Raw genomic sequence first — 25,863 nt, 5'->3', positions numbered from 1 at the left:
AGGCAAGCGTGAATTAAACTAAGATTAAAGTTAAGCGACGTTTGGCGAAACCGGACCTTAGCTTCGTTTCCGATATATCGCGTCCCGCTCGAAACTTCTCGTCGATGAAGACGGCACTTGTCTTTACTTGTTTGATCGTTGGTTAGCGAGAAACAAAGCCAATCCTGATTGGCTCGCGTAGGCAATCCGGAAAAATAATATCGCGATCCGTTGGTTTAAGGCTAATATTACATTTGTCGTACGACAAATTTTGCAAGTGTGTTGATTAGCTGCAGGATAGTAAAATTCTCGATTATCTAGAAATTTTCTGTTCAGCAGCCAATTAACACGCTTGAAAAATTTTAACTTGTAAGTATCGGATTCACTAAAGGACTTGGAAATTCATGAGACTCGTCGATGTGTCGAGGCACTTGATGATCGAATTCATTCGAAAGAGATACGTGGGGTATGCGAAAATTCTATTCTCACACAAAAGTTGCGTGTCGATTGGCTGAAAGCTATGCGAATAGCCAATCGACTTGCAACTTTTCTGCAGAATTTTCGCATACGTTTCTCCCTCAAATGAATTCAAGACTCGAGCCCCTTGTTGCTCGGTGTGAAGCGAATGTCTTGCGCGATTTGTATCGAAACGAGGAAAGGATCCGAATTGTAAATTACACATTTCACCGCGATTTACTTATCGGACGATGATTATTGCTCGAAGAATGCTCGAACTCGTATACATCCCGCGACGTGTTTCGGTTTATTCGCTAATTTGTGTTAAACAAATTGCGTATTCGTATTCGAATTAAGATGTAAATTATAACGTGTCCATTCGAAAAGTAACAGTTGAATAGAATTAATTGTTTGAGATTACGCGAGTGAATCCTTTAAACGGAGATCGAAGTGTGCGATAATAATCCGCGCTCGCCGAAATGTAAGGTACAATATTCGGCGTGCATTGATTCCGTGATACAATTTGAAAAGACCACCCGGTGTTTGTGTTTTTGTCCCTCGGGACTTGTTTTTGTCACGCACACAATAAGCCGCGTCGCGCGATCGCGGGCAAGGTCGGTCGCCGCGCTATCATTCACGTCCCGGCTGTCGAGCGAGCGGGTCGGTGCGTGCCGCTCCGTGTGTCAAATTATTAGCCTAATATTGTAATAAAATTCCGGAGTATCTGGAAATTTTCTATTCAGCAGTCAATCAACACGCTTGAACAATTTGTCGTGCGGCAAATATAATATTAGGCGAGTCGAATCGTCCGAGTAAAGGAAATCTGCCACCCTTTGGCCGTTGATAGTTAACTGAAGATTCAAGCAAGTAAATTGGCGTAAACTCGTGGCACAGCGTGAATATTTCGGCGAGTCGGAGCCGATGCTCGAGGTTCTTACCTTCTTTTTTTACGGTATACGCGGTTTATCGTCTTTACGTTTCGTTTTCATTTTCGTGCGCGAGACGACGTTGCGCGTGTCTTCGCATTGTTATCTCTCGTAACGCGACTATTTCGGTGCCAACAATTGACCGTTATCGCGCGTTTAACAAACTCCTGAGTGACGGGAGAGCCTGCTCTACAAGTGCTCTTTGCGTCTAGAAACGTTCTATTTTATAGCGATAAATTATACATAGTCGACAAATTTTTTAGGCGCTTTAATAAAATAGAATGTTTCTAGACGCAAAGAGCACGTTGTAAATCAGGCTCGAGTGCGTCAAAACGATTTATCGGGACGGATTTAGCGCGATTTCAGACACTCGAATCCGGCGACTGTGAATCGGCCGATAGAAATAATAAATTATTGTTTTGCTACGATAATGGGCATTCCGGTTTGTAACGCGACAAACAAATCGAACGATCCAAATGACGGGAGGTTCGCACACGATATATCGATCGTTTCGTTTTATGTATTACGCGAAATTGCGCGTCGCCGTGCTAGTGACGTCGGAAAGTGCCACGCAAAGTGTCGCGCGATCGTAATCAACGCGGTCGCTTTTTCACAAATGTTGTGTTGAGTGAGTGCTACAAAAAAGCTGAGAGGAGGAGGATGTGCCTGGGAGGCATCGGGCGACGGCGGAGCAACCGTGGGGTAAGTAGTTTACTAATCGTCATTCCGAAGTTAATTATCTATTTCCGTTTAGTTGAATAAGAACTATAACGGCTAGCTTGTGAAATGTTATAAAAGTTTCTATTATTTTCTGTAATTTTACACGAAGTAGAATTTTTGTAATAGAAAAGAATTTTAGTAATACACTATAAAATAAATGCGGATAATATATTGTGCTCTTGGTATTTTTAATTGGTCTGAATGAGAGCGATAGATAAGTATAATAGAGGAAAGAGCCCTATTATGAGATAGCCTCCTAATGTGAGATAGCGGAGTTTCTGCTAAATTAATAGGCTATTTGTTGGTTCCACCATGAATTTATTGCCCCTGGAGTGGAATCTGTTTAGTGGAAAATCGATTGTTGGATCGTGTAATCGTTGCGAAAAAAGATGTGTGAATGAATTTGGACGTTGAAAACCTGCTATCTCTTATTAGAGTCCTATCTCATAATAGAGAACTTTCCTCTACGTTATGTTACGCATAAAATTTATTATTAGAACAGCAATTATTTTAATAAATAATTTATTCAAGTAAAGAATTCGATGTGTGCCGTAATTATTCGTTTGCAAAGCTAATTATTTTGGACGATGCTTTAACTTGGATATGTGTGTTTGAATGTTACAGATCACCGTGGTGACTACAACTCCGCTGCTGCGCATCGTGACCGGTGAGTGACAATTTTTAATTAATTAAAGGTGATGGATTTGTCAGAGCTTATTGTGTATAGAATTACGTCATATATAAGATACATATGCGTATAGCGAGTTAATAAAATAAAAAAGAGCACTGCAGATAAATGTGATAAAGAAATTTATTGCCTTAACACGAATGAGCTAGAACAGATTAGTTTTAATATTTAATCTTGAATCGCGTGCGCAATTTATTGTACAATGTGGTACGATATATCACGTGCTCTATACATGTATAAGAAAGTTTTTGGGAAGTTGACGACACCATGAAGATACATTAATTAGCATTAGTTTATTTAATTTCAGTATCAATTACAATTGGTTAAATCTGAATTTTTATTGCTTATGCACTGACAAAAATGATTTTTTTATTGAAGTAAATATTTATTTTATTTAAATAAAAATGTTAAATTTCAAGTAAATCTATGTATTATACTAAGTAAATTAATTTAAATCATTACATTTTCTAGATTCAAATAAAGATTTCATGATATAGAATATTATTTATTAAATGAAATAATTGTTTTTGTTAAATAAAAAATTCAAATTGCTACGCTGTAAAAATTACATCTTAGTAAATATTTCATGGAATTAATAAAATTTGTTTAAATTAAAAATTATCTATTCCTTGATATGTAATAAATACTTAAATTAAAGCAATGCATGTTTTAATTTGATTATTATTTCTTAAATTTAAGTTAATAAGCTATTAGGAGCCAAATAATGAATAATTTTCTTGAGTAAAGTAATATGTTTTGGATTAAGATATTTTTTATCAGTATGATAGTAAAAAAACCGTAAGAAATGTAATAATATTATACTTAAAATATTGATATATTCTTATAATCTAAAGCTACTTAAGTTTCTTCATGGTGTTCGAATTTCTCGTGAACGATGAGAAATGGACAGGATTTACATACGTATTCTATCATGTGAAATAAAAAGAAAACGACATCTATGAAAAGTAGGAAAATATGTTTAGCGAAATGCAATTATGAGCTTGAAATCGTGCATACTTTGCACGATTAGCCAATTTTAATAATTAAACAAAGTATCGTGATCTCGACATTTTCGTGGATTTCCGATTTTACTTAATCTTCAGACTTTGCTGTTAATTTCCGGAATTAACGTATCGTACAGTGGCTGTCGGACGATTTGTAGCAATATACAATTAAAACGATGAAAATTATATGTAGGGGGAATATTACGTACAATTAATAAAGACGGGATTCTCTTTCCTGCTTTCGTAAAAAAAAAAAGAGACGCGTGTTCGGTATTCCGGCAGCAAGTTTTGCTGGCAACAGGACATATTGGCGACACGGATCATTACAGCGAAGTAAACTTAAGCGCGATTATGCGGGCGGGCAAACGCACTGTACTTTCACCAATTACGGACGGCGACGAAAGTAATTTTTCGTGCTTCGCATTTGCACATAAAATTCTATTAAAGTATTACTCATCGACCACTTTCTTTCGGAGCGTTAACGCCGAATGCTAAATCATTTACCGTAGCGTTAGGAGAAATTACACTTCCGTTGGCGCAAGAGCCTCCGTGAAATCAAGCTTTTTTCCACCATTTTACATAAACATAATATATTTCAAAACGCGGAATATATATTTTATTTATTTTTAACGAATACATTTTTATTTTATTACGAATACAGCTAGCATTACGTTCTTCGATATGTAACGTCCTTTTTACTCGGCGCGATAAGAGCCTGATACGTTTGTGTAATGAAGAAAATACGGAAACTGTAACTTAACTAAGTATCGCGTTGTCGTTATTTAATATCGATATTTGCGCCTAATCTCTGGTCTCTCAAAGAAATAACGAGCGAATCAACCGCGGCCGGTGCCCGACGTTACGTAATCCAGAATGCGCGTTTCATTTCGCTACGCGATGAGCGAACAATAGCCGCGGAAGAAAAAGGATATTTTAAGACACACAAAGGACACACCAAAAAAACACTCGCGTGTAAGGCCGCGACGATTGCATCTCGTTCATTCACTCGGGGAGACGTCGCAGGTACACACAGAGACTTCCGCGGCCGCGCTTAAGCCTGTCACACAATAGGAAAGCACAGGCAATAGAAACGGGGAATAACACAGGCAACAGAAATAACTAAATTCCACCTTACCAGAAACCGTGTATCGACGAACAATGGAATATGGAATAGGCAATAGGAACAGAATTTCCGTCGCGTTGGATTTCTCTTCCCTATTCCCTGTGCCTGACCTACCTGACCAATCACAGTTGGGACTCTGGGACAGGCACGTGGTTTCAAACGGCAGATGATTGGACAGCACTCCTATTGCCAACGAATCATTGTGTCTTGGCATTGCATAGGCTGCTATTCCGCATTTCTATTCCTTATTCCTATCGCCCTGTGCTTTCCTATTGTGTGATAGGCTTTAGTGTCGGCGCGTAGGCACGTATGTACTATCTCCTACGCGCGTGCAAATTGCGTAGGTGTACGGCGCGTTGCGTTAATGACACGGTTGCAAATAAAGTGCCGCCCCTTCCGGTACTTTGTGGCGCCGTGCTCATTCTGCGCACTCTTAATTACTCGACGCGGCGTAACATTTTGTTCGTCGAGCCAGAAAACGTACGATATTGATACGCGAGTGCGTTTACGAGCTGCTTATCGCGCGTTTCACCTCTCGCATCCTCAATCCGGCGCTACTGTAAGCATACGACAAGCCCCGGACGTTACGAACGCATTTCCACAACTGCTCCTGCCACTGTAGTACAAGGCTGGATTCACACCCCGGCAGAAGAGCAGAAGCCAATCGGAACTCGCGCTGGTAGTAAACAGCACGCACTGCTGGCAGAAAGTAGTAACTTTCGATTACCAGCGGCGGTTCTGATTGGTTCCGATTAGATTTCTGCTTTCTGCTTTTCTGCCAAGGTGTGAATCCAGCCTTAAAAGAAGGTTTTTAAATGATTTATACCAATTTTATCAGGCCCGGTTGCTCAACGTCGCTTAACTTTAACCTTGGTTGTTAGTTCACTCTTTGTCTCTTTCTAAGAGAAACAGTTAGGAAGAGACGAAGAGCGAATTAAGCTACAGTTAAAATTTCGCGACGTTGGTGCAGCCAGGCCTAACTTGAATCCAGGTGCGAACTTAATTCAAAACGAAACACTTGACGTTATTACGACTTGGGCCCGATTTCACCAAACGTCGTTTAACTTTAATCTTAGTTTAATTCACGTTTGTCTCTTTCTAAAGTAACAGTGCAAAAGAGGCAAAGAACGAATAGAGCTAAGCTTGAAAGTTAAACAACGTTGGTGAAAGCGCCGGGCCTTAAGCTCTCAGCTTGGCTGGACTTTATAAACGTCAACTTGGTTAATCGCCACGACACTCAGTGGCAACGGATGCTCTTATCAAACTATAGCTTTATTTAAACACAACTTTAATCCGAGGTTTAGTCACTGTGACATTTACAGTCGTATCTCTCAAAAGAATGCGATAAGAGGCGATAAGCTTAATTAAACCTTGTGCGTTCGTGCGTGAATCAAATTCCATAAATTCGAATTCGAGTGGGTCGTATTCGTTCATTGTTTCACATACATAGGAATAATTAAAATATTAATTTTACATTAATAATATACGATATAAATTACTAATATAATATTTATGTTAATAATGCTTATAAAATCAATAACATATATTAATTATTCATCGTCATTATCGTGTCCCGTGCAAAGCGGCTCCAGCCTAACGCCCTCTTGATCCGGGGCCTGATAATGATTTATGACCATTAGCCCGGCCCTGAATAATTGCGTCTACCTTAATTGCGAGTGCATCTGCACAGGTGCACACCATTAACGCGCGCCATTGTACGCGCGCACGCGCGCGCACGAGCGTCTACCTTGCGCCGCGCGTATTATACATACGTACACTACCTGCCTACCTACCTGCGAATACCGAACTGTTGGCCAACCGCTCACCGGAGCGGGTAGACGCCATCTATAGCCCGCGACGTCGCGTCTCGGGCGTCTCGGCCGGCGCGAGGCAGTCGCGTCAGTCGGTGCTCAGCTGCCGTCGTGCGTACAACGTGTGGGCGTCGCTCGCGGGATCGATATCACCTACGAGAGGAGCAGTCGACGCGACTCGCGACGTGTCCCTTTAAATTGGAAAGCCGATCGCCCTGGGCTCTCCCTGCCCTACGAGGACGTTCTCCTGCACGCGCGTCTTCTCGCCGAGCTCGCCCGATCATCCCGACCGTGCAAACAGGTAGGCCTACGTAACTCTCGTGCCCCGTCGCCGTTGACGAGAAACGATTGCGTCTCCCATGCGTGAATTGTGACGCTTGACCTGAAATTGCTCCTCGCGCCGGGCAAGTTCCTGCGCGCATCTGCTTGTAATTTTCCTCGCCTCCTCTGGGCGTGTTAACTTGCTCCAGCCGTCGCGTGGGGTCTTTACTAAATATTATTTTCAAAATGAGGATCTCTCTTCGCATTCTAGCGAGCACGGAAGCTTGATTGAACAAAGAAAATATTTGAATGGTGGGCAATAATGGGGATTTGTATTTGAAGCTGTGTCGCAAGACTGACAAATTAGTCGGCGCGCAGTTCTAATTTCGATTTCAGTCACGACATTCGTGAAATAACGTTAGACTTTTAATTGCGATAAATATGATCGCGTGCCTCGCTGGCCGAATTGGCGAAACGCCTGCCTGGTGAGAGGCAGGTCCAGGTTCAAACCCTGGCTGAGGTAAAAATTTTTCGCAATAAATTTGAAAATAAAAAGATCATTTAGACACAAACATCCTGTCTTGGCTCTCGTATCCTTTGTTCCTTTGAATTGTGATTTCACGTCAGAGCCTTATGAATTTTCGAGCTTGATTGTTCTTACAGTCGCCAGTGGTAAAATTGAAATAAAAAAGAGCCTGTAGTCGACCAGACTGGCAAGATTAGAGTGGTTTATTTCACGACGTCTCGACCTAATCCCAGGCCCTTATCAAGTGACAATAGTTTAGATGCGTGAAAAGCGGTCGTGGTGAGAAAAACAAAATGAGCGCATAAGTTTGTACCGGCAATTCATGAGTCACGATATTTTTCGCCGTCAAAGAGTCGGGATATAAACCATTTTTATCTTGCCAGTCTGGTCGACTACGCGCTCTTTGTATTTGACTTATGAATTTTATTGTTGAAAATATTTAAACTCTCCGCGTAAAAGATATAATGATTCGTCTTTATATCGGAGTCTCCCAAGACTCTACGCGTCGACTCGTGTTGGGAAAAGTAGCGTAATGAAGGGTTGAACGGTGTAGAAACCTGTTAGGACACGCACGACAGCCGGGTCTTTCTAAAATAGTGAGTCGAACGTAGAATTGAGAAATGCGGACTTTTATGTTCTAAATCGCCGTTAATAGAGTATTCGTGTTTCACGCTGGGATTTCGTCAAATATTGCACTCGACGCGACTGCGGTCAGTAACATCTCGCGGTCAGCACGAACGTGTTGTCCGTCCTATCGATTTTTAGATAAAATCTCGGGCATATCGACCTGTGCCTCCGCAGGCGAACTTATTCCCCGTGCATGCACCGGGATTGCAGCTGCGCCGCACCAGCAATTTAAGTTACCTAACTTTGATTAGCTCCATTCCCCGCGTCCCTTTCTAGATTCAGCTCGCCCGCTCGACACACGCGGTGCGTATACACCCAGAAATAAGATTTATTTGGGTTAAACAAATGAGACATTGAAAGTGCGTTTCATTGAATCTGCATTTTTATTTACTTGCACTAAAACATTTGCTAGAGTTGAAGAGATAGATATAACAAATTAATAAAATTCGTATGGCTCAAATGTGATAGACACAAATTTGAAGAAATAAAGGACTAAAGGGCCCGTGACAGGGTGTTAGTGTCTAATTATTTTATTCTAAATTTATTCCAAATTTAGAAGACAATTTTTTAAATAATTTTTTAGAAATTTCAGTTTTAGTAAAAAAATTTTGGTGAAGATAAAGAAATTCCTTTGAAATTAAGTAAAAAGTCTAAGTGAGGTAAAAATTGAAAGAAAATGTGATTGATATCGAAGAAACTTTGTTCTGGGTGTCGAGGACAAAGAGGAGCGAAACTCAAATCGGAGCTGATTGCGGGGCGAGCTCGCGAGTCGCGCGAAACGCATTCTCTCGACGCTGAAAATATTTACATAGCTGGGTGACAGCGACGGCGATAAGTGATTAAGTAATTAAGAGAGACGGAAACGTCGGACGGTCGCAAGGAGGGCTCGGATCGCGACAATGATTTACACGAGATTAGCTCAGCGCGCACATTCGTTACCGCGAGGCTCGTTAGATAATTAAAGTATAATTAAAGCGAATAAGTTAAATTGCCATGTAATTAAAATTAGGTGGATCAGATTGCGCGCGAGATCTCGTCTCCCACGCGGAAACCCAATCCGTTCGCACAGAAAAGTCGAAACACCTGCGGAAACGTCGATCGAATTTATTCGCGGATCGACTCCAAGTAAATAAAATAAAGGCCGCTCGAGGAATTCACGAATGAAAGTTCGCCGGCGGAGGTCGAGATATATCTATACGTGAAACGTCTTAAAACCGACGGCCATGGCTTATATCCGCCGACACAGAAATACCTCGCTGTGTTATAGAATTTGCAATTTCCAAGGAAGCAAATGGTTCTTTTTTTTTCTGCCGTATACGAATCGGTGCTGTGTCAGACGGAAAGAATTCTGGCTTTGGTTTATTTGTCGAAAGAGGGAGATTCGCCGGCCGGAAAAATTATCCGCAAAAATGCGCCAGCGGTTTTAATTAAACAGTTTCTGGGCTACGAGTTAATAGCGTCTGCGTCTGCCGCTCCTCTCGGCGAATCTTTCTTGCGTTAACTTCGAAACTCGGACACCTCGCGTGCTAATTAAATAAAAAATTCTGCTGAAATGCAACTCGCTTGGGATTCAGCAGAAGCTTACGAAGATACACCGTTTCGCAATCTTTCTTATTGTCCCGTTCCGAACGCTGCGCCTCGGCGTTAAAACAAATGGCGTCTTCAATACAGTTTCTGATATTACGATGCGATTTACGCGCGACGTCGGGACACCCAGTATAGACTAAAATAAAAATAAGGTCGAGTACCGACCCTCTTTCAATTTGCCGAGCAATTGCTCGGTTTGCTCGCGCGTGATATCGGCCCTGAAATTATCAATTCTATCTCGCAGCCTCGGTATCTCCTTCGTATTACGCAATAGTCGTTACATCCAATATAACGTCTTTACGAGATAGCTCGTAATAAGGATGCTCATCGATCGATGATACTGCGATACTGCGACGGTATATACTCACGGTAATTGGTACGTCATGACACGAATATCGTTGCTGGAGTTGTTACGTAATCCCGTTAAAATCCGCGTGCACCGCAGGGCTGGCGATTAATCGTAACGTGTCGCAACGCTTTATTGTCCTTTCCTGCCGAAGATGATGTCCAGGCGAACTTCACGAGAGCGTAATTTTAACTCTTCGCTGCAGCACTTCGCTGACGTTACACACTTTTCTCCGAAGCGCTGAAGGGGGACGTCGTGAAGGAAGCAATTGTAGACGCTCGAAATAAATTGAATTTATTTTAACTCGTCACACTCGCAAAACTAGACATTGCGAGGGGTATTGATGAACTTCCACTCGAGTAGTTTCCCCGGAGGCTTCCACGTAGTAAAGATCATTCTTCGGTGATTGATGTAAAAATACATGGAGATATCGAGTTAAATTTATTTCCGAGATATATTCCTTGTTGTATTTTTATCTTTAAACTACGAAATATTTATGGGCTTTATCGAGAATAAGCGACAAGTTAAAACGGTAGATCCGTTATAGTCCTATTCCTTTTTCTTCTCGCTACCTTGATGAATTATGGTTAATTACCGAGAATTATCAAGTCCTCAAATACATTAGCGAGGATTAAAAGAACCGGTTTCTTTTTTTGGTCGAGTACCGTAACCTTGCCATCTAATTTCATTTGCCTCCGGACGCGGCGATATTATCAGCACGCTGCTGACTTGGAGCATTCCTGCCTCTTTCACTTTGCTGTGCCTGTAGTGCTTGCGCTCTTGCACAAATCCTAAATAAACAGTCGCTTGGTACTCTCAACGGGAAAATGTCAATAAGTGTAAAATACATGGTTGCAGCAACGGATCATCCGCGCGGCGATTAAGTGGCAGCGGAGTCCATCTGTCGCATATTAAACGTGCCGAACGAATTGATTAGTTTGTCTCCAGAAACGCCCGTCACGTCGTAAAATACTGTTTAATTAGCACTTGTCCATGGTGTCGTCGTTGCCTTCCTAGTATCTTGCACGTGGCCGCGTTATGTTCGTCACATGTTGGCAATTTTAAAACTTAGTCATACTAAATGTCGCTGACGACTCTATCGATGATCGCGATCGGCCACGTCGCGTAAAGTCGGAGCGTTTCGTCGCAGCGCGATGCAACCATACGCGATGGCGTTGACGAAAAAGCGCGTCATATGATCCTCACGTCCGCGACTTTTTCTCCGCGCGAGAGCTGCGAATCGCTGTACAGTGATGGACAGAATGGTTGCAACAATTTTTTTAATGAGTTTAGGAACGTGCATTTAGACTCATGGTTACGTTCCAAAACGTTTTCGTCGAGGAAACAATTTTACTCGAGAAATAGATCGGAAATGCTTGAAATGCTTTTGGAATCGAGTCAAATACTGTACAGACTCAGGTTTGCGTTCTAAAACATTTTTCTTAGAAAAATTTTACTCGCGAAATAGATCGCAAATGGTTTCGGAATCGAGTAAAATATTCCTCGGGGATTTTGAAACGTAACCTTGAGTCGAAATGCATATTTCTAAACTCATTTAAAAAAATGTGTTGTAACCATTCTGTCCATCACTGTACAGATTCAGGTTTGCGTTCTAAAATATTTTTTGCTGAGGAAAATTTTACTCGCGAAATAGATCGGAAATGGTTTCGGAATCGAGTAAAATATTCCATGGAGATTTTGAAACGCAACCTTGAGTCTGAATGCACGGTCCTAAACTTATTACAAGAAAGTGTTGCAACCATTCTGCCCATCACTGTACAGATTCTGGTTTGCGTTCCAAAACATTTTTTTCTGAGAAAAATTTTACTCGCGAAAGAGATCGAAAATGATTTCGGAATCGAGTAAAATATTCCTCGGAGATTTTGAAACGCAACCTCGAGTCTAAATGCACGTTCTCAAACTCATTACAAAAAAGTGTCGCAACCATTCTGTCCATCGTCGTGCGTTAACGAGAAAATTGGGGGCTGCGGACGAGACGCGCGATTAAAGAAAACTGCCACTTAAGGGGCGAGTCGCGAGAGCCGGACGCTTTTCGAAATTACACCAACGGGAGAGGTAATCGGCAAAACCGCAAGGAAGTGCGCCGAGTCCTCCTGCCGGCGAATCGCTGGCGGGTTAACAACGCGCGGCGTGCGTCCGGACGCGCCGCGATGCCGCGCGCAGGCACGTACGCCGAGCGGTTGTATGAATTTATCTAATTAGGTGCCAATCGCCCGTCGTGCTTAATTCCCATTGTCGGCCCGCCGATTAGTCGTCGGATCGAGTCGTTAGGTGCCGTTATGGCCCGTGGACATAAGCGAGACGCGACTTTCATATCCGCGTCACATCCACCGGCTACCTGCAGCGGTAAAACTCGGCGAGGCGATCTAAAGCCGAATGTCAAGGTTGATTTGCGCGGACCAATTTCCTGGGATCGCGTTACTACATTTTTTATCGCGCGTAGGCAAGGCTCTATCTACACGCGTCCGCGAGAATCGATGCAGGCTGTGAATATTAACGATATAGAGCTTCTCGCGGATAAAATTAGCCATGCCGGAGAGGGGGGTGAAGAGTCTCGAAAGAAGTTGTTGCTTGATGCTGGACACGTCGAATTTAAACGGACGGATTTCATGGCATTTAATTACGCTGTTAACGTTAGTCTAATAGGTTTCCCGTTGGCAATTGCGTAACTATAAATAGTCAAATGGTAATAAAACCGGCAATAAGCGGTGAGCTTTAAATTGTTTCGACGAGCTAGCGTTGAAAGAAAACGCGATGTATTCGGAGATCCGCGTACGGACGGCAACGGAGGTTTCGAAATTTCTCGGAGAGCGATAACTTTTAGTGCGCCCCTTTGGCGCAATCGCGCCTAAATTTGTTCTCATAAACAGAACCTCCTCGATTGCGTCGTCGGCGAATCGTGGACGAACGGCTCGCAACGCTCCGTTACGCGGAACGCATACGGAAGCACGCTCGCGGAATAATCTGCCGCATTCCGGAAGTTCCATCCAGATGATTCGCGGATTACGTCAGAGTTGCGCGCGAAGCCGGTAATTAATCGCGAAAGCGAACAATCGGCGCGTGGCGTTATGTGGACGGCGGCGGCCCCGCGAAATTTGCATGGAATTCGCGCTGCTCGGGAGGAAAAAAAGAGGAGACGGAGGAGAGAACCGCGGCGCGTTTCCCTCGGCTGCGTTTCCGCAGGTGCGGAAGGTGAGGCCGCGCGAGCGAGATACCCGCGGAATTTCAGGATATACGCCGCCGCCGCGCGCACTTCCGCATACAAACGACGCGAGATGCGAGTATGTGCGTCGTGAAATTCCGAGGCGTGAAAGCCCAGCCTCGAGCGATTTGGCCTTCGAAACTCGACGGTGAGAAATCAGAGAAGCGTTTTAAGGCACCAATATCAAAATAACTTCCAGGATAAGATATAACGTTTGTCAAAATAAAACATGCGTTATCGGAGAGTAAAAGGAAGCGCAGCGCGTGCACTCGCGATACATTTTCATTTTGGCGAAATTAAACGTCGAAGGTTTTGAAACTAGCGATGTCTTTAATTAAATTCTCAATCACTATCTAGTTACAGCGTAACAATGTAAGCGTCGGGCAAAATGCAGCGAATTTCTCTTAATTAGCTGTTTGCAGGTGCATTTATGTTGCGTTTCTCTTCGTCGTTCGAATCGGCGATTTTCCATTCTAAAAGACGGGGGACATGCGGTTTGTCTTAAACTAGAAACACGCGAAAAAGTTTAAGGCCCGGTCTACAATGAGTTGTTAGTCGTTAGTCAGAAGTCGCAACTATATGTTGATCCTTTTCCTTTCTGGGTGGAAGAAAAAGGACCGACATATAGTTCCGACTTCTGACTAACGACTAACAACTCATTGTAGACCGGGCCTAAGCGATAAGACTCCAGACTTGAGAATTTCAACCAATCGGAATTTTCAGCATTACTAAGTTGCAAAATAACTACCTTCGTTCTCGACAGTTACTGGTCGTTTCCCTTAAAGTCTTAAGTCTAAAGCTGGAAACACACGAAGAAACTTAAGCAATAAAACTTGAGACTTAAGAATTTCAATCAGAAATTTGGGGATTTTTAGCATTGCTCAAGTTTCAAAATGGCTATTTACATTCTCGACTAACATTGCTCACTTCCGTCAAGTCTTAAGTCTGAAGCTGGAAACACACGAAGAAACTTAAGCGGTAAGACTTGAGACCTAAGACTTGCAGCATTGCCAAGTTTCAAAATGGCTGCTTCCGTTCTCGACAGCCATTTCCCTCAAGTCTTAAGTTTTACTGCTTAAGTTTTTTCGCGTGTTCGGGCCTTCACACGGACTTTTTGATCCCGCCGACTACGGCTGCGACGGCTCGCGAGAGACCGCGGTCTGAGCGGTATCGCGCAACGACGACGGCGGACCGTTACGCCGGCGAGACGAAACAAAATACAGAGGTAACCGCGAAAAAGCCAAGCGGCGTCCAAGCCGGAGCTCTCGCGCGGGCACCAGCGCCGCGGCCGCTCCGCTCGTAAAGTCAAGTTTACGGTAGACCGACACCGAGCCGCTGCGCGACTTTGCGCAACGCTCGCACACGCTCGCGCTCGTTCCCGCTACTTCTCTCCTCGTTGCAGCCGACGCGAAATCCGGAGGGATGCAAAAATTCCGGCGGCGGCGGCGTCGAGGGAAAAGGCCGCGGGGCTCTCGGCCTCCGCCGGGATATTGACGTGAAAGTCTTAGACTGCCGTGTCAACTCGTAACAGTTTCGTGTCCGCGCCAGCAGCCGCACCCGTTTGACACGATCGGTCGAAATACGGTTTCGCCGCTGGCTCTTACGCGGCACCGTGTTACCCCCTTCATTATGCAGATGACGCGTGAATTTTAACTCGCTCGTTCAGCTCGTTACCGAGAAGCTCCGATTCACGGAATGTCACGGAGACGTGAATGCAGGTGCATCTTTTTGATATATGAATTCATTGAACAATCGGAACACTGATTTCGAATATGCATGTTCTCGGAACGATAAATATTTATTAGCGAATTAAACTGCATAAATGCACACGTGCTACATAAGACTAATCGTGTATTTGCAAATTTATTTAAAAAAAAGTAGTGCTTTATATTATTATACGTAATTTGAAATATAATAAATTATCATAAAGAGGTGTTTTTTTTATTATGAATTGTAAATACATAATATTAAAAACGTCAGTGTTTTAATTCTTGGCCGTGTCTGGCATTTTTAATAATATAGAAAACTTACTCCGAAAAATATTACCTCAGCCAGGGTTTGAACCTGGACTGCCCCTACACTCTAGGCAGGCGTCTCTTTTTATTTTTTTGCAATAAATTTTCTGGATTATTAAAAATGCCAGATACGGTCAAGAAAACACTGACGTTGTTAATTACTGCTGGCGATATTGAAGATTATGCTTATTACATAATATTAAAGTCTTCCTACATTTTCACGTTTACACGAAGAGTTTTAATTTTTATGTCATTACGCAGACACGTAGGCTGAAATATTAAATTATCGTAAAAGTAGGTTTTATTAGGTACCGTAGAATGCAAATATGTATGTAAATTTTACGTGTTACAATACACAGAAATTTTCAATAATTGAAACACTATTTCAACAGCATATTCCTGAGACTAAATCAAGTAAAACAGTCCTGTACTACTTTTCCCTCCGACAAACAGTTATCGAGATGTCATAAGCTAAACATTGAAAAAGTTATAAATTTTCTCTTGAATATCTCAAAAAGTATTAGGCAAATCAAAAAATGGTTTCAGACAAATGTTGTTCATATTAATTAGAATAAGATAAGTAGAATAAGATAGTATAATAAACAATAGGGGGCTTCATTAAAAAAATTGAAGGTGACCTTCAAATGACTAGCCAACGTCCAATCAATGGCACCACCTAATGTCCCCCTTCGAACCAAACAACTTTTGTTTGAAACGTTTCTCCGTATCTTTCATATTGTTGGAGATATTTCCGTGGATCATTTAAAATGAGACACCCTGTATAAGTTGAAATTAAGATGGCTCCTGCACGAAAGAGCGGTTTAAGGTGCTTCAAATTTCCTTAAAACATTGTATCTTTTGACTTTGCTAAATAAGTATTTGCTTGCAGAGGTCGGTGACCTCAAATACTTAATAGCACATTTGAATTCTTGTGACATTTATTATGTTTATCTCGTTTTTTGTTAAGATCTACTTGTTCTATAAAATAATATTAATCCTCAAAGTGCTTCGGCGAACGATCGGCCCATAAGGAACAGCAAAGTAATAGTTACATAATATTAATATTATAATTTCCTACTTAACAATGGAAATGCAATATAACATGGGTGTTATATTACATTTATCTTGTTGAGTAGGAAATTATAATATTGATGTTATATGTATAACTGTTACTTGGCGCTTACTGAAATGTTAAAAAATACAACTTTAACATTTTTTTTTATTTTATCGGCGACCGGGTTTGAAATTTCGCATAACGATAGATAAAATTTACAACTACAACGTACTTAAATTTCAATTTTTTCTACTTTTGATCGGATTATGCAGGAGCTACCTTAAAAAATTAATTTTCATATTATTATGCGAATATATCGGTTGAAATTAAGTTACGATAAAAAAGTAGTTTTCATTATCATAAAAATCGAAAAGAAACCTGACTGGCTCGAAATGGCAGAATTCGTGAAAGGCGAGTTTAATTCTCCAATAAAACTTTTATACCTTAACGATCGAACGCATTTCGAATTATAATTCATTTCTCGGAAAAGCGGGTTATTATCTGCAACATTCAGCGACAAAAGAAATGAAATCATCGAGTCATTAAATGCATCAGTCTCCCCGAGTTACTCACCTCGGGATCTTCCCGGAATAAACCGATATTTCGGATCGTCGTAAAAGCCTGAATAGGCTCGTTAACGATTAATTATACCCCTTTGTCGCAACCGAACCCCGATAATCGGCGAATTTACTGACGGCGATAACGAAACGCGCATGCAACTCGGCTCCTTGTTAACTCTCGGACGACAGTGCGAAATACGTTGACGCTCGCGCGACAGTAGAAAGATATCCGTGGCGACACCGTGCCAAAAAGATAACAAACCGTCGGAGCGTGTATATTTATCGCGTCAGAGTTAATCTCCGGGGGAGACAAATATTTCAATGTTCGGCGTTGAAAGTGCCCCCTCCTCCTCCCCCCCCCTCACTCCCGAAGACGAAAGTCAGGTAACTGGAAATCGCATGCGAGCAAGTACGTAATCCGAAGCAGCGGCGCAACGGAACGTCGAATTATGGATTTTTCCGATCGCGCGATGTGCGAGCGCGCGGCTTGCATGACGGCTGTGTGTGCCCTTCGGTTTATTCCGACCTGTGTGCCAATGCTGAGCGTAACGAGTCCCCTTGCCCGCGCGCGTGCTTATTTTATGGAATGTATGATTACCCGGTTATAGACTATTATTTCGAAACGATCCGCAGAGTAGGGACCCTCGCGTCTTCGCGGATTCGTTCTCGGAGGCCGGGATATTTCCCTTCGCAGAAGGCGAGTCCCGCGCCGGATGCCCGTTCTTTTCCACGCTGCGGAATACATTTCAGGTCCGATCGCGCTGCGGACGTTCAGATTCTCGGGCGCGGATTTCTCGACCGCGCGCGCACTTCGCTCGTTTAACCCTTCCCTGGTACACCTCGAGCGCGTGAAAAGAACTTAAGCGGCGAAACTGAAGACTTAAGGGAGATGACCGACTGCCGAAAGTGTAAGCGGCCATTTTGACACGTAAACGACGCTGAAAATTCCGATTGGTCGAAATTCTTAAGCCTTCCTGCTTAAGGGCCAGTTTCACAAACGTCGGTTGACTGTTAACTAGGGTTCAGTCGACTCCCTATCTTTTTCCATCTTATTATTTAAGAAGAGACAGAGAATCGAGTATCCTTCGGTTGGCAGTTAACCGATGTTTGTGAAACTGACCCTTAGAAGAGACAGGGAATCAATTAACCTTCAGTTAACAGTAATCCGACGTTGGTGAAACTGGCCCTGAGGGGTCATTCCACTTTATTGGGATTTATTAGAGCACTCTTAAATAACACCAAAAAATTTTTAGGGTACACAGATTTATTAGGGCACTCTTAAATAACACCAAAAAGGGGTTGGTGTTATTTAAGGGGTGGAATGACCTCTTAAGTGTTTTTTCAGTGTGTTCGAGGAGTCCGAGTGACCCTAGCAATTTTTAAAGAATCACCGAACGTTCTTCAAACATTCTAAAATATGAATCAAAAAGGTTTTTTTTATTTTAATTTTAGCTTGCTTAAAAAATGGCGAATGTAAAAATGCGGAAGAATGACGTTTTTACTTAAAAATTAAAATTTTTTTTAAATTTTGATGGTGTACTCCAGAGATGTGAGACACTAAGAAAAAGACTAGTGCGTTCCAAAATGACCCCGTGTCCACTTTGATCGGCTGCCACGGGTAAAATAATGCTTTGCGGGCAAGACCTAGCGACGAGTCCTAAAGAAAAGACCTGGAACTATCTATAGGCGGTAGTCGGAGATCAGTTTTCAAGCAACGACCTAGAGATACTCGGCCTTAAACGTTCGTTGGGACCTTTTCGAGTCCGCTGGTCCCCGGATGAGCGGAAAGGGTTAAGAGCGCGCCAGGATGAGACTCTGAGCGAAGATAGCTGGATGCTAATAGGTTCCCGTCGCCTTCCTGTCAGGTGCGAAAACGACGGACGCGCGGAAATGTGAATGGGCTTTCCTGCAGGTGCGAGTGACGACCGGAAAAGTATTAAGCGAGTTTAGTCACGAGTTTAGCACCTACAAGTCCCCCTTTAATGCTCGTCGTGCTTTGTCCGTTATTCTTTTTGCGATCGCACTTCCGTTTAACATTCTCGCGCGCGGACGCTTGTTTTACTGGCGTAGCCGGTCATTTGAAACGAATAGACAATCTAATTGCCTTCCTGTTTCCCCGCCCTCGGCGCGGCTTATCGGTTTCTAACTCCCGTGGAATTCGAACGATCGGTTTCTTGCGACGATCCTTTCTCGAGCGATCGCCGCGCGCGCACCGCCGTCAAACCATAAATTTCACACCTCGCGCTACCTCGCCCGAGACGCGCGTTTGTATTTTGATTTTCCACCCCGCATCCGCCGATCGCCTCGCGATCCGGAGCACGCGGCGCGGCCGCTCTCTCGATTAATAATTACGCGTAAAATGGTTTTATTCGAACGAAGCCCATAGGCGGCTTTACAACTTTGAGACTTACTCGAACACACTCTCCGCGCGTTCTCCGAGTCTATTCTTAGGATAATACTCCCGTAACGATTACCTTCCCTGACCTTCCTCTACAAGAGCATCGTAGAAGAAGCCGCGCTCAGCTCGCGATTACCGCCGCGGACCGGGCGGCGGTACGCAAGTTCGACCGATCTGTCGTCCGACGGAAGTCGACGATAGAGACCCTGTAATCAGAGACTGGTCATAAGAGTTGGTCAAATTCCTGCGAGTGAGAGAGAGAAACATAGGCTAGCTCGCTCTTCTACGATCGTTACGACGTGAGGTAGCCTATGTTTCCCTCTAACTCGCAGGAATTTGACGAACTCTTGTGGCCAGTCTCTGATCACAGGGTCTCCAGTGGACGGGCCCCGGTCGGCCGGTAGAGCCTTCCTTCGAGTAGACGACGTATTAGCGTCAATAAAACGCGTCGCGTGCGTCGCATGCAGACGGTAGCCCCGGCAGCAGCCAGCAGCCGGTAGCCCCGGTACACATAATCGCTTCCGAAGCCTCGGCTCGGCGCGCACGGGGTCTGGGATTGGCACACAATCGCGCGCCGCAATAAACCGCATCGCGAGCGCGAGCAAACGTTTCACTCGCGTGACACACTTGACATTCGCCGTCTCTCTCCGTGCCGTCTCTCACGGCCGGTCGCCGATCTACACCCGGCCACACCCGGTTTCTCTCTTTCTCCCGACGCACACGCGTGTGCGTGCGTGCGTGCGTACGCGCGCGCGTACCTGCTTTATCTTTCCATGGAGGTTCAAGGATAGGAAGTTAAGCCGGAGCGAGGGTACCGGCGCGCGAGCAGGCGGCGGCGGGGTTTTGTGACGAGGAGAGACGCCTGCGTTTTTCGCGCAATCTCCGACTGGCGTTTATCCAGCTGGCTACGCCACGAACGCTTGTAATCATCGCAACGATCGCCGCGGTCGCCGTCGTTCCGTATACTCGAGCGTGTAATTTCGCGCGGAATGTCAAAGCGCGGAAAAATAGGCCGATCGGAGCGGTGGTCTTTAATGAGCTTCGAAATTATGCGCGGCGCATCAGCTTTCTTCATAGGCTCCCTCGACTCCGCGCGCCGCCGATCGGGAGATACTCGGATTTAAGGAGCAGCCTTGGCTTTTTAGCGTCCTCGTTCGCGTCGTCGCGCACGGATCTTTACGATCGATCGGCGCGACGGGATCAACGATCGAGGAATATTTTTGCGTATAGGTACGACGACGATATGTCGTTTAATGCTTCCCGAACGAGCTCACTCGCGATCTCACTCGCGGTCAGCGGGATGCTGATCGCCGAGCGTAGTACGAGCCTTGTGGCGAACGCGTCGAAATGCACCGCGATTGCAACCGGGACGGTCTCGTAGAAAGTGGTCGTGATTTTTTTTGCGGTCTCTGCAGCGATACGGTTCTCCGCGTCAGTATTGATCGTGCGATCCGCCGTTGAATCCAGGCCGTTGAAAGTGATAACGTATTGTAGACCGCGTGTCTCTATGAAGCGCTCGATCGTCTTTACGCCGTTACTGTGCAAATTAACGGAATTGTCGTGAATAAAGCCAGCGGTACACGATACTATTTTTTTTTGGTCTATTGGATTGCTTGCGAAAGCCAATCAGGATTTAAGCCAACGGCACACGATACTATTTTTCCTATTGGATTGCTTACGAGAGCCAATCAAGATTCAGTCTTAAGTCATCTGATCTAAAACTCTGCATCCTTATTGGTTCACGTAAGCAATCCAGTTGGAAAAATAGTACCGTGTGCCGTTGGTATCGCGCTTTAGATTAAGCTGACTTAAGCCAGCGGCACACGATATTATTTTTCCCACTGGATTGCTTGCGAGAGCCAATAAGAATGCAGAGTTTTAGATCAGATGACTTAAGGCTAAATCCTGACTGGCTCTCGTAAGCAATCCAGTAGGAACAATAGTATCGTGTACCGTTGGCTTTAAGGCTAAATCCCGATAGGCTCTTGTAAACAATCCAGTTAGAAAAATAGTATCGTATACCGTTGGTTTTAGGCCTAAGTCAGCTGATCTAAAACTCTGCAGCCTTGTCGGCTCTTGCAGGAAATCCAGTAGGCAAAATAGTATCGAGTACCGTTGGCTCAAGATACCCTTGAGTTTCTCGTATCGTCCGCAGATTCCTTTGACTAATTTCAAGTCGTCCTTTTCTCCAACCACGAGTGTCGGAGACGTCGATAGTCTTCGTTGCAATAGGAATTGTTTGGGGACGGATAAAATTCAAGTTTTTCTTTTCAAGCGTGAAGCGCGCGGTGCATTTGATTAAAACGGCAAGTTTAAAATACGTCGTTCGCACATAAGTGCGATATTTACAAAGGTACGTTCCCAGGACGCGCTGCGAATTTAATAGCCGTGTTTTTCTACCAGCTGTTGTCTATGACTGTCAATTTATGCAACGCTTATAGTTTTGCGTGGTAAAAGAGAGGAGAAACTTGGAGGAAGCCAAACTTCCTTTATAACTTCCGGAATTGCTGAAGCTGTCTCGGCTCGTTTCGGGACGTCCGTAGACATGAATGCTGTGATAGTTGTGCGTTGAATCAATTCTCGGAGCACATCCGAGATATCGAGAAAAGTGATTTCGTGCATTCAGTCTGAACTTCGTCTTTCATTGCGTTATTTTTACCGACGCAGATCAACTTTAATCTCGGTTCCAATGACCTCTTATCTTTTTTCCAATTCGTAAAACTAGGAAAAGATGTAAAGTAAGTGGAACCGAGTTTAAAGAAAACTGCGTTGGCGGAAACGGACCGACCCAGATAGCACAAGACACTTCTATGAACATTTTAAGAATATTCTTCAGGAATATTTGGAATATTCCATAGGCCATTTTTATATATTTATCTTTTATTCGTGGAATATTCGACTGGCACTACTATAAATCTTTTTCGAATGTGAATAGAATAATCTATCGAGTATAGCGTGTCGGTTATACATGGTATGATCACAGGTTTCACTGCCTTTTGCATAAGATAAGTGTATTACACAATAAACGATGTGCAATACATAAACTCGATGAATATTAAAAAATTATTCTGAACGAATATTTCAAAGACGTTCTCGGCGAATATTCTAAAAACGTTCTTCTTTGTCATGTACGTAATAATCTATGTACTATATTTATAGAATATTTGACTGGAATATTCTGAAGTTAAGAATATTTGCACTCCAGAGGAACATTCATAAAACTATGCGTGCTATCTGGGGATATGTAAAATAGCCGAGGTCTAAACGCGGTAAACGAAAAACACGTCAATTTTTTTCCCCTCAACTGAGTAGCATGCCAATCAATTTGCGCCACGTGTAACGCGTTTACGTAACGCAAACATAATTGTAAGGTAATTATGCTGATGCGGTGGAAGCGTAGCGCATCATTCTTCTCGCGTATGTGCGACTCTATTGTAAACGCGAGAGTCTCATTCGCGTTACCGCATCGGGAGCATTTCCACGGAAACCCTGTTGGCGTTACTGTTCCAAGAACAACGGCTTTCTTCCGTGCTGCCATAGTTTTACGACGCAGGTTACGAAACGTCCCCGCGGTAGGTTTGGGGCAGATATATCGCGCGCTAAATTGCATCGTTAAACAAAATACGTTCGATTGATTGCGTGCGGGCATTGCTTGCTCGGCACATTAAATGTAAATTTCGCGGCGGGTCTATGTAAAGTAATCGAAAGGAAATTACGGTAGACACGGGGTATACACACGCGACAGGCTTGAAATTTCATCGCTGGAGTCGCGGGACTCGCGGTGTCGATCAGCGCGCAGGAAATAATTCGGGGTGTAGCGGCGATTGATACGAGAGCAATTTCGAGTATCGCGATAATTGCAGGCTGTAACCTGGGATAATTACAACGTGACAGATTACTCGTGCGTTAGACCTAATCCCGTTTTGACAGTGAAGGGCTCGCGCACCATTAATTGAGCGATATCTGCCCGCGTACACGTCGAGCATTGTTACCGCACTCACAGAAAAAATTTCCAGATCCAATGCTATTACACTATCATAAAATAGGATCGATATAGCGCCAATCATATTTATTATAGAGAAAGGAATATTTGTATCTTTTTAAGATGGAGGGAAAATTTATTCGAAACGGAAGAATATATATATATGTATATAAACTTACATTTTATATAGTACCGGCCAAAATTATATCACTCTTCGATTTTTTAAGCATGACTAGTTTTACAATGTATGGTATGAATTGGAAAATCATGACGTATTTTGTCAAATTTCATTACCGTTCATGTACAAGATGCACCTGTTATCAGGTGTCTTCTGTAGTAGAATTTTAAGCACATTCGATGCACTTCGAGTAGGCTCAGAAAACTGTAAGTTACTCTTGTCTCAATACAGTAAGTCAATCTTTTTTAATTCGATAGAGGAGAATAAGAATGATTGATTTTCTTTTGATATTGTCTTATTTTTATACCAAACGAGGAATATAAGTGCGTGAAGAATATTTTTTTATGTTAGCAACACAAAAATCCTTTCCGAGGATGCGGGCGTCTCGGCGCCGAGGACGCACCCGGGAGACGTTCGCCGGCCCACACTAGCCTCCTTCGCGCCGTCTCGCGCACGCGGCCAAGTAATGACACAAATTTAAATGACTGCGGTCGCTCGTGGGCGGCGTCGCTCGTGGGTGGCGTCGCTCGTTAGAGATCGCAATTAGAATCCGCCGGTGAGAGAGAAGGAGAGAGAGATAGATATTCGGTGCAGAAGGCATACGCGACGCCCTTCGCGTGAGAAAGTCTCCCCCCCCCCCCTGGTATGCAGCGTTTCCTCGCGCTCCTCCTTGGAAAGGCGCAGCGTGCCGCCGGTGACCACCGTCGGGAATCCGCCGGGAATCCGTCGACGCCGCGTAAACGCCTTCACGAATTTTACATTCACCGCGCGGTTTTACAGCGCGATACGGCGATTTGTACCGCTGCCGCGAGAGGCAGACGGCGGAACGAAGACGAAGAGGCCTGGGCTTTTAGTAGCTTCGAGGGGTTGGCGCGGTTGACGTTGCCTCGCCGATGCCGGGCGAGTTACGAGTTATTTCTCGGATCGGATCTCACGAGCGCGATTGCAATCTCTTTCGTCTTGTTCCTTCTCCTTCGTTACCTCGCGTACGGCGCGTAGATCCTAAATGCCGGAACTAAAATCAATCCAAGTGATAACCGCGGACGCAGCGTTCTAACGTTCGGCGAATGCAAACGCGTGGTTATTTATGATCATCTCTGATGCACCATTCGAACATCCTAAAGCCCGTATCAGACTACGGGTTGAGATTGAGATTAGAATTGAAATTTGACCAATCTGAGTAAAATTCGCTTGAGATTAGTCAACTCTCTATTGTGATACGGGCTTTATGCCACCGCGCGCGATTAACAGTCAAGTGTCGCGTCTGTACATAGAAAAAAAATAAGTGCAGATCAACTCTTGTATACTCAAATTAACCCGTTCATTGTCTTGTATATACGCAACCATCTATAAGCTTCTTCTTCTTAGAAGCATTTAATAATCTTACATTCCAACACAATATTATACAGTCTTACTTAAATACTATAATTGTCACTTCGAGAATACATATAATTAATTTGACAAGAAATCATTTTAATCATTGTAATCTTAGATTTGAAAATGTTATTTTTTTATCAAATCTAAGATTACAATGATTAAAATGATTTCTTGTTTTCTTTCCATTCAAGAAAATTATTTTTAAACGATAAGCATATATTTTCTTGATTGAATTATATAAAATTGCTTCATTCAAGTAAGTTTTTCTTTCTTTAACGCAATCTCATTTCAAGATTTTCACATTGAGACTAAATTTTCGAAAGAAAAATATTCTTTTTTTCTGTGTAATAAAACCAGTTAAATAAATCGTTAGCTTTTGCGACAGATGTACGGGATCAGTTTGATGTGCGTGAAAAGTTGAAATCGCGGCTATTTAATGGATCTCGATATTCCCGTGGTCAAAGTGCAGTCTTTAAATTAATAACAGAAAGATGCGACGTCTTTTGTAAAAAAGGAAAGTCATGCACTTACTCGTCCTGCAAGGTTATCAATTTTAATGACCGAACGCTTTTTACAATGTCTAGATTATACTTTTGTGTCTGCCTTATATGAAAGCGCCGGCGAAAGTTTTGCGGAGTCAACGGCCTTCCAACGGACCCGAGGATGCCCGTTACAAGAGTACCCCTACTCGCGTTTTTATTGCATCCACTTATATATCATCGATGCACCGTTTGCGCCGTTCTTTCCTCGTACAATCTATCAAAGATATCGATACTTCGCTTTCGATAATAAATACATGCAGATTTTACTTTTTCCTACCAGGAAATTGTTATAGCCAATACCGTCAGCCACTATATGTATAGAATACGATTGAAAAGTGACGAGTGTCTTAAAATCAAAGTAATATCGAAACATCTAAATAGATCTTTAATTTTCCAGCACACATTTAGCATTGGGTTAATCTTGAGGACTTGTCGTTTCTCTTTTTTTTTACGAGGAAGAGACTAGATCCACAATCTTTG

The 25,863-nt window shown here is 43.3% G+C and overlaps 1 protein-coding gene across 1 annotated transcript in view; it reads left to right on the top strand.

The window, feature by feature from the left end:
- The first annotated feature begins 6,732 nt into the window (after window positions 1–6,732).
- LOC105569938 overlaps window positions 6,733–25,863 on the top strand; it is a 48,187-nt gene continuing 29,056 nt past the window's right edge. The window contains exon 1 of the mRNA XM_012026812.1: window positions 6,733–7,008. The gene's annotated coding sequence lies outside the window, so the exon portion shown is untranslated. The remainder of the gene's footprint in view (window positions 7,009–25,863) is intronic.

The sequence above is a fragment of the Vollenhovia emeryi genome, unplaced genomic scaffold (genome assembly GCF_000949405.1).
Source record: "Vollenhovia emeryi isolate VEMERY1.0 unplaced genomic scaffold, V.emery_V1.0 DF939122.1, whole genome shotgun sequence".
Classification (NCBI taxonomy): Eukaryota; Metazoa; Arthropoda; class Insecta; order Hymenoptera; family Formicidae; genus Vollenhovia; species Vollenhovia emeryi.
The sequence above is the reverse complement of the archived record's forward strand: the minus strand, read 5'-3'. Positions and strand labels throughout refer to the sequence as shown.